Source organism: Danio rerio, chromosome 25 (genome assembly GCF_052040795.2).
Source record: "Danio rerio strain M-AB ecotype USA chromosome 25, GRCz13ab, whole genome shotgun sequence".
Taxonomy (NCBI): domain Eukaryota; kingdom Metazoa; phylum Chordata; class Actinopteri; order Cypriniformes; family Danionidae; genus Danio; species Danio rerio.
This window is the reverse complement of record NC_141045.1, coordinates 3,402,878-3,415,577: the sequence shown is the minus strand read 5'-3', so window position 1 is coordinate 3,415,577 and position 12,700 is coordinate 3,402,878. Positions and strand designations below refer to the sequence as shown.

At 32.0% G+C, this 12,700-nt stretch overlaps 1 protein-coding gene and 1 long non-coding RNA gene across 2 annotated transcripts in view; one reads left to right on the top strand and one right to left on the bottom strand.

Annotated features, from left to right (window-relative positions):
• Positions 1–2,482: 2,482 nt before the first annotated feature.
• Positions 2,483–12,700, bottom strand: part of LOC147830741 (uncharacterized) — a 104,201-nt gene continuing 93,983 nt past the window's right edge. The window contains exon 4 of the long non-coding RNA XR_015526090.1: positions 2,483–3,375. This is a non-coding gene — a long non-coding RNA (uncharacterized LOC147830741). The remainder of the gene's footprint in view (positions 3,376–12,700) is intronic.
• The window catches only part of si:dkey-82f1.1, a 93,810-nt gene continuing 87,664 nt past the window's right edge, over positions 6,555–12,700 (top strand). Inside the window, exon 1 of the mRNA XM_087311395.1 lies at positions 6,555–6,803. The gene's annotated coding sequence lies outside the window, so the exon portion shown is untranslated. The remainder of the gene's footprint in view (positions 6,804–12,700) is intronic.

The window sequence follows — 12,700 nt, the reverse complement described above, 5'->3', positions numbered from 1 at the left end:
ATTTTGTTTTGATATGACATTTACCTTTAGCATTATTATTAATATATGCAAATTATTAATGTTAAACACAATGGCTATATATTTTAATATTTTAGTGTTAAAATATATGATTTTATTACAGGTTGATGTCCTATAATTTGCTTTTAATAATGTTAACGAGAATTTCTAAACATTAGAATATTTATGTTAAAAGGGTTTGCTTTATTGCAGTTTTGGGGTTTGTTTAGACTTTTGATATTTACTTTTTTACATTTACTACTACCACTACTACTATTAATCAATATTATTAATCAATATAAATATAATATTGCAAAAAGTAAATTTTTTTTTTAAAGTTACATTAATAAAACCTTTATATATATATATTTTTTTTTTTGTTCAGGCAAAACGGTGGCGCAGTAGGTAGTACTGTCGCCTCACAGCAAGAAGGTCGCTGGTTTGAATCTCAGCTGGGTCAGTTGGCGTTTCTTTGTGGAGTTTGCATGTTCTCCCTGCGTTCGCGTGGGTTTCCTCCGGGTGCTCTGGTTTCCCCCACAGTCCAAAGACATGCGGTACAGGTGAATTGGGTAGGCTATTGTCCGTAGTGTATGAGTGTGAATGAGTGTTTGTGGATGTTTTCCAGAGATGGGTTGCAGCTGGAAGGGCATTGGCTGCATAAAAACACATGCTAGATAAGTTGGCAGTTCATTCCACTGTGGGGACCTCGGATTAATAAGGGAACTAAGCCAAAAATTAAATGAATGATTGAATGTTCTGTTCAAGTAATTATGTTCACTATATCACTATTACCACCCATTTTCATCGTTTCCCTTTGGCCAGTAGATGTCGCTAAAATGACTGTTTGCTGAGTCTATAAGTTATTATAAGTATATATTTGAGTTTACTTAGGGGGACTCTTTTACTTAATTTTCCTCACTTCGACATCAAAAATGCACATAATAGAGCAGGTATAAATGAAGATGACACCCACATAAAAATACTTCAGTAATTTATAGTAGTATTTTAGAAATTTGCCATAGTAAAGTGTATTATACTGTAGTAGGCTATTATATTATTTACAACTCTACACAGAGTTCTTAAACCTTAAATTCCAGCACTTTTCAAACACTTTTAAGGTGCATTTGTCGCCATTTTTAACATGGTACAGCATACATATATATATATATATATATATATATATATATATATATATATATATATATATATATATATATATCTGCTGTACTTTTTCACATCTAAATCCATTGTGCCATTTAAAAAACACAATATAACATTTCAGCTTACATTGTTGAATACTTTGGAGCATATATTTATTGGGATAGTTTACCTAAAAATGCAAAAAAAATAATAATAAACCAATCAATAAATAAAAAAGATCAGTTATTGGATGAGATATCTTTTAAAGTTTCTCTTACCTAAAGCTGATATCTCAAAAAAAAAAAAAAAAAAATCTTACAGTCAGATTTGTTTTGTGTGTACCAAACTTTCATGAGCAGTCGTTCATTATATTTCATGTGCATTGCTGTTAAAAATTCATGTCACAAATTGAATCCTTATGAGTCTGAGAATATTCTTGCTGCAAATTAATGAACTGTTCCTATGTCAACTGTTTTGAAAATCAGTCACCAAATATGGAAACTATAGTTTGTAAGCTTTCATCAAGATTACTTTTATTATTATTACTTTTTATTTATTTACAGGCATTGCAGGCTTTGTTTACTGCAGCAAGTTGACACGTCAGCTGTTTTAAACTATTCCTGAGCGATGCGTTTGGCGATTTTAGGTGCAAATAAGCATTCTGTGTGAATGTCTCCTAAATCTGCACATCCCATGAACAAATTTCGAGCCCTGCTATTTCAAATTCAAGCAGGTTCAACCACTTTGTCCTAAATCTAAATCTATTTTTTTAACCTTGAAAACACTGTATTAAAAATCAAGCATTTTCCAGGATTTCCAGCACCCGAACGAACCCTGTCTACAGCATAACTGTAGCATTATTAACCATTGTGAAACGGCGAACTAATGTAGTATAATGTACTCTAGTTTCTACTACAGTAAACTGCGCTGTACTACAGTGTAATATAGTTGTAGAAAGCTACAGTTCACTGAAAAAAATATTCAAAGATGATTCCTTGGATTTACTAAATCTTTTTTACGTTAAGTGGCTGTAAACAATTTAATTGTGTTGAATTTAAACAAACAAATTAAGTTGAACATTACTGAATTTAATTTGTTTAAATTCAACACAAATAAATAGTTTGCAACAGTTCTGCATGCAACACTTTTTTTCAGTGTTGTTTGTTTATATTATATATTATATTTCTATAGTAATATGGATATGAATTTAGTCATTTCGGTGCCCTAAGCAATTCCAGACACAACAGTCCTAATATGCACCCTTTGTATTTTTACTTAGTTTTTTTGTATTATTCGTTTATTTCCTATATCAAGTCGATCTTTTTTTCATTATTATTTTTTTTTTGACTAAAATAATAAACTATTTCGTTATGAGGGACAAATTTGCACAAATGTAATAATTGCATCAAAATTTGAGGAAAAATCGAACGTTTTGTTAGACCTTAAATACATTATATATATGCAGGGTTCCACACAATTCATTCATGTTGTTCCAAAACAAATAAATTAAGTTAACATAACAAATTTAAGTGGATTGAACTTTCAATTAGGTATAAATGTGTAGTAAAAAAGCAGGGCGACACTGTGGCTCAGTGGTTAGCACTGTCGCCTCACAGCAAGGCGGTTGCTGGTTCGAGTCCCGGCTGGGTCAGTTGGCATTTCTGCGTGGAGTTTGCATGTTCTCCCCACCGGGTGCTTCGTTTTCTCCCACAGTCCAAACACATGCGCTATAGAGGAATTGAAGATACTAAATTAGCCATAGTGTATGAGTGTGTATGGGTGTTTCCCAGTACTGGGTTGCAGCTGGAAGGGCATTCGCTGTGTAAAACATTTGCTGGAATAGTTGGCGGTTCATTCCACTGTGGCAACCTCTGACGAATAAAGGGTCTAAGCTGAAGGAAAATGAATGAAGGACATCAACATACTGAAATAAAAGTCTCCTCGGCTTCATGCAGACTTTAAGATCCGTCTGTCATCACTTTTTGTTAACAATGCCTTGAGTTTAAATGACTTCCACAAACTCGCTTTACTTGAGGGTTTTTCGGTGAATCCAGCTTTGCAGGCCGAGTTAATCTCGCACAAAAGCTTCACAACAGCAACAAAAGACACTGATTAGATGAAGTCTGCAGACTCTCTCCAGTGTAACTCGATCTGTTGAAGTGAAGCCAGGACTGTCCTCTTCTTCTTCCAGAGACTCTGGTGTTGAAACGGGCCCCTGCCTCCAGGATCCACCGCCGGCTGAAAAACACAGAGCTCCAGGGGGTAAAACCGAAGCTCTATTGTAATTGTGTGACTCAGAGATGTCTCAGTGCATGCCGATGTCAAGCAGAAGCATGTGACTTTAATAGGCACTTACAAAACGTACTTCATATTAATGTAGTCAGTCAGTTTGATTGCATTTGTTTTTGTTGTTGTTTTTTAGGGTCACCAAGGCTGATCATAAATACAGTAATATGATTCAAAATATCGCAATTTGCATTTGAATATACAGTTTATATGTATACAGTATTTTATTATGTTTTTTAAATTATTAACATGTCAAAAAATAAATAAATCAAGAATTAAACCTTACTGAAATGTTCAGAATTTTGTGGTAAGAATATATGCAAATTAGCAGATATTTCATGAAATAATAATCCCTGAAAATACCCCCAGTAAAAGCCTTTAATTCTACACTAATGCTGGTTTGTTGTGACTCAATGTTGAGTCAAATATGGGGAAACTCAACAGTTGGGTCAAAAAGTGTCATCTTTTTCACATATTACACTAAAAGTGCTGGGTTGTTGTGACCTAACATTGGATCAAATGTGGACAAATCACATCCAACATTGGGTCAATTTTTTCAATTAAATTTAAATTTCATATTTGACCCAACATTGGGTCACAAAAGCCCAGTATTTTATAGTACGTACTAAGTAAAAAAATACACGTTCTCACACAACGATTGGGTTTGTCTATATTTGACCCAACGCTGGGCCAAAAAAACTGCATTTTATAGATTGTATGTCTCAAAAAAAGAATTAAATTACACTTTTTAACCCAGTGGTTGGGTTTGTACATGTTTAACCCAACATTGGGTCACAAAAACCCAGCATTTTTTAGACTGTGATTTGTCAAAAATAGAATTAACTACACGTTTTAATCCAGTGGTTGGGTTTGTCCATATTAGACCCAACATTGAGTCACAAAAACCCAGCATTTGTTAGACTGTAATATGTAAAAAATAATTTAATGACACTTTTAACCCAACGGTTAAGATTGTCCATATTTAACCCAACATTCGGACACAAAATCTTAGCATTTTCAGACTGTGATATGTCAAAAAAAGACACTTATTAGCCCAGTTTTTGGGTTTGTCCACATTTAACCCAACATTGGGTCACAAAAACTGCATATTTTAGATTGTATGTCTCAAAAAAGTATTAAATTACACTTTTTAACCTAGTTTGTTCATGTTTAACTCAACATTAAGTCACAAAAACCCAGCTTTTTTTAGTCTGTGATTTGTCAAAAAAGAAATTAACTACAATTTTTAACCCACTGGTTGGGTTTGTCAATATTTAACCCAACATTGGGTCACAAAAACCCAGCATTTTTTTGAGTGCAATATGTCAAAAAAAGAAATTAATACACTTTTCAACTTAACAATTTGGTTTTTCCATATTTAGTCCAATTCTGGGTCATAAAAACCCAAATATTTAATGTAAGGTGTCAAAAAAATACTTTTAACCCAACTCTAGAGTTTGTCCATATTTAACCCAACATTGGGTCACAAAAAACTGAATTTGTTAGACTGTAATATGTCAAAAAAGAAATGAATTACACTTTTTAACCCAATGGTTGGGTTTGTCCATGTTTAACCCAACATTGGTTCATAAAAACGCAGCATTTTTAGACTGTGAAATGTCAAAAAAAGACACCTATTAACCCAGTGGTTGGGTTTGTCCATATTTAACCCACCATTGGGTCACAAAAAATGCATTTTTTAGATTGTATGTCTCAAAAAATTATTAAATTACACTTTTTAACTTTTTAAACCAGTGGTTGGGTTTGTTCATGTTTAACCCAACATTGGGTCACAAAAACCCAGCATTTTTTAGACTGTGATTGCCAAAAAAAAATTAACTACACTTTTCAACTTAACAATTTGGTTTTTCCATATTTAGTCTAATGCTGGGTCATAAAAACTCGAATATTTAGTGTAATGTGTCAAAAAATGTATACTTTTAACCCAACTCTTGAGTTTGTCCATATTTAACCCAACATTGGGTCACAAAAACCCAGCGCCTTTTTTAGACTGTGACTAGTTAAAAAAGAAATTAATTATATTTTTTAACCCAACAGTTGAGTTTGTCCATATTTAACCCAACATCGGGACATGCAAACCCATTATTTTTTAGACTGTAATATGTTAAAAAAAATTAATTACATTTTGTAACCCAACAATTGCGGCGAGGCAGTGGCGCAGTAGGTAGTGCTGTCGCTGGTTCGAACCTCGGCTCAGTTGGCGTTTCTGTGTGGAGTTTGCATGTTCTCCCTGCCTTCGCGTGAGTTTCCTCCGGGTGCTCTGGTTTTCCCCACAGTCCAAAGACATGCGGTACAGGTGAATTGGGTGGGCTAAATTGTCCGTAGTGTATGAGTGTGTGTGTGAATGTGTGTGTGTGGATGTTTCCCAGAGATGGGTTGCGGCTGGAAGGGCATCCGCTGCGTAAAAAACTTGCTGGATAAGTTGGCGGTTCATTCCGCTGTGGCGACCCCGGATTAATAAAGGAACTAAGCCAACAAGAAAATGAATGAATGAACCCAACAATTGCATTTGTCCAAATTTAACCCAACGTTGGGTCCCAAAATCTCAGCATTTTCAGACTGTGATATGTCAAAAAAAGACACTTATTAACCCAACGGTTGAGTTTATCCATATTTAACCCAACATTGGGTCACAAAGCCCAGCACTTTAGACTGTGATATGTCAAAAAGAATTTAATTTCACTTTTTAACCCAACTGTTGGGTTCGTCCATATTTAACCCAACGCTGGTCACAAAAATCCAGCATTTTTAAGAGTGTATATATAAAAACCTGACCCTGACTTCATCAAATATTCAGATTTTTGTGCTGGAAGTGTATGCAAATTCACGAAACAATGCCTAATTTGCATATTTAAATACACTTAGCATACAGTCTTTGTGATTGTTAATGTAATCAATCATCTGGGCAATACGCATATTGATAACTATAGTTCATTTCTGACCCTCTTCACCTGCAGTGTGTCTTGTCTTGAGCGGGACACTCGGTCTCCACAGCAACCAGGCGTCCAATCCCTCGTCCAGCTGCAGATTAGTTCAGCAGCGGGGGGTTTGGAGGAGGAGAAACTCTCCGATGGGAAAGAGAAAGAGGAGGAGGAGGAGGGTGGGAATCTGGGAAAGCAGAATGAGAGAGCGGAGGAAGGCTGATAAAGTTTTCCTGCAGCTGGAGTTTGAGTCGGTCACAGACTGCTTTTCTTCTGCTCGCAGCACACAAACGGAGGATTTAAAGAGCTGGAGCAGAGGAGCAGACAGCAGAAGGAATAGCAGAGAGGATCATGAGTGTGGATGCCGTCTTTCCTGGGCTCAGATTTCACAAAATGAGAGACCACTGCACTACTGCAGGGCGCATGCAACAGAGCAAGGTATGTGTGTGGGTGTGTGTGAATGTGTGTGTGTGTTTGCGTGTGTGTGTTTATATGAGTTTACTGAGCTATACATTGGGGAATAAACTGCATCTGACAAAACCAAAATTGCATCTGACACATTCACTCTGCTGTTAAAATGTTTTTTGTGTCTTGTCTAGTCATTATATGTTTTAAAATATATTTAAATTTAATTAAAATATTTTAAAATGTATAATGATTGAGGACCATTCAAGTTTTACAAATTATTTTAATATATGTTATAAAATACATTTTAAAACATATAATGACTACAGAAGACAAGATAAAATATAATTTTTTTATTATTTAAAATTTCAGATAATAAAATAATTTGTAAATATAATTGTATATTTAAATATATTTTAAAACATATAATGACTAAAGAAGAGCTAAAGTAAAAAAACAACAAAAAAACGTGTTTTAACTATTAAAACTTCAGATAATAAAATAAGTACATTTTTTTTTACTTTTGGTCTTCCTTAATTATTATATGTGACAAAATATATATTTAAATATATTTTTAAATATAAGATGACTAATGAAGGGCAATAATAAAAATATTTATTTAAATTATTTAAAATATAAGATAATAAAATATTAACTTTTGGTTTTCTTGAAACATTATAATAGTTATAATTATACATTAACATTATAAGAGTTTTAATATGTATAATGTAATTGTATGTTTTTAAATTTACATAAATATTTTTATATATAAATTTAATAAATATATAAATTTTATATATATATATATATATATATATATATATATATATATATATATATATATATATAATAAAAAAATAAAAAAATCTGAAAATAAAACCATTAAAAATGCTAATTAGTACTTTTGGTCTTCTTTAGTCATTATATGTGATAAAACATGTTTTAAAATATTTTTAAATCTTTAAAACATGACTAATGACTAACAAAGGGCAAAAGTAAAAATATAGATTTTTGTTCATTATTTAAAATATAATATAATAAAACAATTTTAAAAGAATTAAACGTTTGGTCTTCTTTAATCATTAAATGTTTTAAAATGTATTATTAAAATGTTATTTTTTACATAAATAATTGTATATAAATAAATGTATATAAATAAGTGTTATGTACACTGTAAATCAGTATTTTACGTTTTTTTTTTTCCGGCAGCTGGGGTGGCGGAAAGAAATGTAAAATAACCGTAATCGTTAAATTACAGAAATTAACTGTAAAATATCAGACATGAAATTAAAAAAATTTCCTTAAATTTAAATTTCTGGTAAGTTTCTGTTATTCAACCTTTATAATTTTACATTAAATGTCCGCAATTCAACAGCTGTTATTTTATGTTTTTTCCCCAGCACTTCAGCTGCCGGAAATAAATCAAAAAATTACGGATTTTTTTTATATTATAAAATATTTTTTAAAAATGTCTAAAATAAAAATAAATGTAAATAAAATAATATAAACAAAGCACATTTTTACAATAAAGGGCAAAAGTAAAAAAAAATTACTTGTTTTAAATTATCAAAATTTCATTACACTTTATTCTTTTGGTCTTTAATTATTATATGTTTTTAAATATTTCTTAAATATATTTAACTTTTGTTTTTCTATTACTAATTAAATATATATTTAAAACATATAATGATTTAAAAAAAAAATATTTTATTGTCTTTAAATAATTAAAAAAAATGTAATTGAATATATTATAAATATATATTTTTATTTATATATATATATATATATATATATATATATATATATATAGATAGATAGATAGATAGATAGATAGATAGATAGATAAAAAATGTAAAAGTAAAAATTAGCATTTTTAAAAATGATTAATTAAAAATAATCAAAAAATATACATTTTTCTTCTTTATTTTAACATTTTTATTAATATATTTTAAAACATAATGATTAAAGAGGCTAATTAGTAATTATAAATAAAAGTAATTATTCTATTATCAGAAATTTATATAATTTAAATAAATTAATATTTTTACTTTTGCCCTTCTTTAGTCGTTATATGTTTTAAATATATTTATAATATGTATTAAATATAAAGTTTTGCTCACACTATTGACGAACCATTAACTCAAACTTTATAAACTACTAATTAACTGCTTATTAATAGTGAGCAAGCTAATAGTTGGGTTTAGGTATAGAGTATTATTAGAAATATAAAATAGCATCATACTTCATAAGTGCTAATAAACAGTTAATATCTTAATCATTGACAGGGAATACAAGCCAGTAGTAAATGATGCGAATTGTTGCCAAAGTTTTTATCATGTCCTGATTTAAACAGCAATGTATGTGAGCTTATATATGTGCATTCTTTGAACTGCTAATTTGAAAACAAGCTGCTTTGTTCATGTAGTGATTGTGCTTTGAGCATGCTTGTTCAAAGTGAACGACTGAAATGTGTGCTAATTGGTGCATTCCTGGCCATGAGCGGACAGATAGTGTGTAATTGAAGAAGTGCTGCGAGAGATTACAGCCAACAACAACAGCTCTGCTTCTCTGCACAGCACAAGAGTTGGAGATACAAGCGAAAGCTAAATAATAACAATAATCCAAAAGTGTTTGGTGGTTTAATAACGGTCCGAGGGAGAGTTTTGGCATGGTCTCCTCTTGTTTAGAAACACAAAAGAAGATATTTTGAAAGCTGAAAATCTGTAACCATTGACTTCCATAGTAGGAAAAACACTGGAAGTTAATGGTTACAGGTTTCCAACATTCTTCAAAGTATCTTCTTTATTGTTTCAACAGAAGAAAGAAACTCATAAAGGTTTGAAATGAGCAAAGGGCGATGACAGAATGTTAATTTTTGGGTGAATCGTTCTTTTAAGTAACAGAATCTCCTCAACAAGACATTTGAGATGATTGAACAACAGGCGTAACACTACTTTTTGTTGTTTCTTTAGCTATGAATATGAGCACTAAGTGTTGTGGAGGAGGCACGACTTCATAACTCATAAATGATATCAGTGGCAACAGAACTGAGAGCACTGGATTAATTGTAAATCAAAGGTTTTATGTCTATATTTGGTGTTTTTTAGCAGGGGAAATATTCTGATTCTCAGTACTGTTGGCTAATGCAGTGACTTAAACTCTGGCTTTTATTTCTAACTACTATTTACAACTCAAATCTTTTGTTTTTTTTCGCAACAGGGAATAAGAAATACTCATAATCCCATGGTTTTTCCAATGTGAGCCATCAAAAAGGTGCTGACTTCAGCTCAATTGATGGTTTTTAGACTCAAATTCAGTCTTCTGGCTTATTTTGTGGTTTTATTTTCATGGTATTTTTAAATACTAAAAATCGAACATAGTATTTAAATTAGCAATCACAAAGTTGGCCTTATTTATGCACACACTGTTAAAATGATTAACAACTATTTATTTATTTTCCTTTCTTTCTTTCTTTCTTTCTTTCTTTCTTTCTTTCTTTCTTTTATTTTCTTATTAATTTATTGTATTTATTAGTTTTTCTTTACTAGTTTTTCTTTCTTTTTATTTATTTCATTTCTTTTTATTTATTTATTTTATTTTTAATAACTCATTTGTATTTAATTATTTTTTTATTTTTTATTTGTTTTTTTATTCATTTAATTTTATTTATTTAATGTATTTTTATTTATTTATTTTTACTTATTCATTTAATTTTATTTATTTTATTTATTTTTATATATTTATTCATTTTTATTTATTAGTCTCCCTATTGTCTTGTTCACCTGTTTGTTTTTGTCTCTCTAATATTTAAAAACAAACATTTTGCAAGTTAGGGTGATGGAATAATATGGCTGTTTTGAGTTATTCCCAGAGTTCAATGTGTGTGTGTGTGTGTGTGCGTGTGTGAATGTGTGTGTCTGATTACTCTTATACTTTTATACTGTGTCTGATACTTTGTGATTTCTATCTGTGTGTGAGTGTGTTTGTGCTTGTGTGTGTTTGATTTCTGTGTGTGCTTTTTATGTCTCTGTGTGTGTTTGATTACTCTGTGTGTGTGTGTGTGTGTGTGTGTGTGTGTGTGTGTGTGTGTGTGTGTGTGTGTGTTTGATTTTTTTGTCTGTGAGTGTGTCTGTGTGGTGTGTGCATTTTTTGTGCCTGTGTTTGTTTGATTTCAGTGTGTGTGTTTGATTTCTGTGTGTGTTTTTTTATTTCTCTGTGTGTGTGTGTGTTTGATTACTTTGTGTGTGTGAGTGTGTTTGATTTCTGTGTGTGTTTTTTTATTTCTCTGTGTGTGTGTGTGTTTGATTACTTTGTGTGTGTGAGTGTGTTTGATTTCTTTGTCTGAGAGTGTGTCTGTGTGGTGTGTGCATTTTTTTGTGCCTGTGTTTGTTTGATTTCAGTGTGCGTGTTTGGTTTCTGTGTGTGTGTGTGAATGTGTGTGTTTGATTCCTCTGTGTGTACATCCGTGTTTGTGTGTGTGTGTGTGTGTGTGTGTGTGTGTGTGTGTGTGTGTGTGTGTGCGTGTGAGTGTGCATGTGTGTGCGTGCAGATTTTCTGGGTAGGATCTTTTAAATGCAGGCTGATAGGACGAGTTGTTTGGCTCTGCTCTGTGACTAATGACTCCCTCTAAATGACTCTCATAAATAGTCACGAGGTCAAAGGATGAGTTGAAGAGAGGAAGAAAGAATGGAGCCAAAAGGAGGACGCTTTTCCATCTGCTTTGCTGACTGCAACTCAAGCAGACATTTAGTTGTGCTTAAACTTGTAGAAAAGGCAGAGAAGTTTGAAATATTTCAAGCATTTTGGTGTATAGTTGCTAGGGTGTAGTTATGGCGTTGTGGATGTTGATATGTGTTGGAAGGTTGGTGTTTACTCTACATTTTCAATGAAAAACTAGATTTTATTAAGCGTTTGGCAGTTTTGTTTTAGGCAGTTTTGGTTTAGCGGTCTGAAATTGCAAACCTTTGAAAATGAATGATTTTTGTATTTAAAAGAAGTCTAATAGACATCTAAACACAGACAGTTTGGCTATAACAAGGCTAAATTTGAACTGTCAGTAAAGATCTAATAGACGTCTAAACACATGTCTTGGCTAAAACATGGCTAAATTTGGGATGTCAGTAAAAATCTAATAGACATCTAAACAGACGTCTTGGCCAAAACAAGGCTAAATTTGGGATTTCAGTGAAGATCTAATAGAAGTCTAATAGACATCTAAACATAGAAGTCTTGGCCAAAACAAGGCTAAGTTTGGGATGTCAGTGAAGATCTAATAGATGTATAATAGACATCTAAACAGACGTCTTGGCTAAAACAAGGCTAAATTTGGGCTGTCAGTGAAGATCCAATAGACGTCTAATAGACATCTAAACACAGACAGTTTGGCCAAAACAAGGCAAAATTTGAACTGTCAGTGAAGATCTAACAGACGTCTAATAGACATCTAAACATAGAAGTCTTGGCCAAAACAAGGCTAAGTTTGGGATGTCAGTGAAGATCTAATAGACGTCTAATAGACATCTAAACACACGTCTTGGCTAAAACATGGCTAAATTTGGGCTGTCAGTGAAAATCTAATAGACGTCTAATAGACACCTAAACAGAAGTCTTGGCCATATCAAGGCTAAATTTGGGATGTCAGTAAAAATCTAATAGATATCTAAACAGACGTCCTGGCCAAACAAGGCTAAATTTGGGATTTCAGTGAAGATCTAATAGAAGTCTAATAGACATCTAAACATAGAAGTCTTGGCCAAAACAAGGCTAAGTTTGGGATGTCAGTGAAGATCTAATAGACGTCTAATAGACATCTAAACAGAGGTCTTGGCCAAAACAAGGCTAAATTTGAGATGTCAGTGAAAATCTAATAGATGTATAATAGACATCTAAACAGACGTCTTGGCTAAAACAAGGCTAAACTTGGGCTGTCA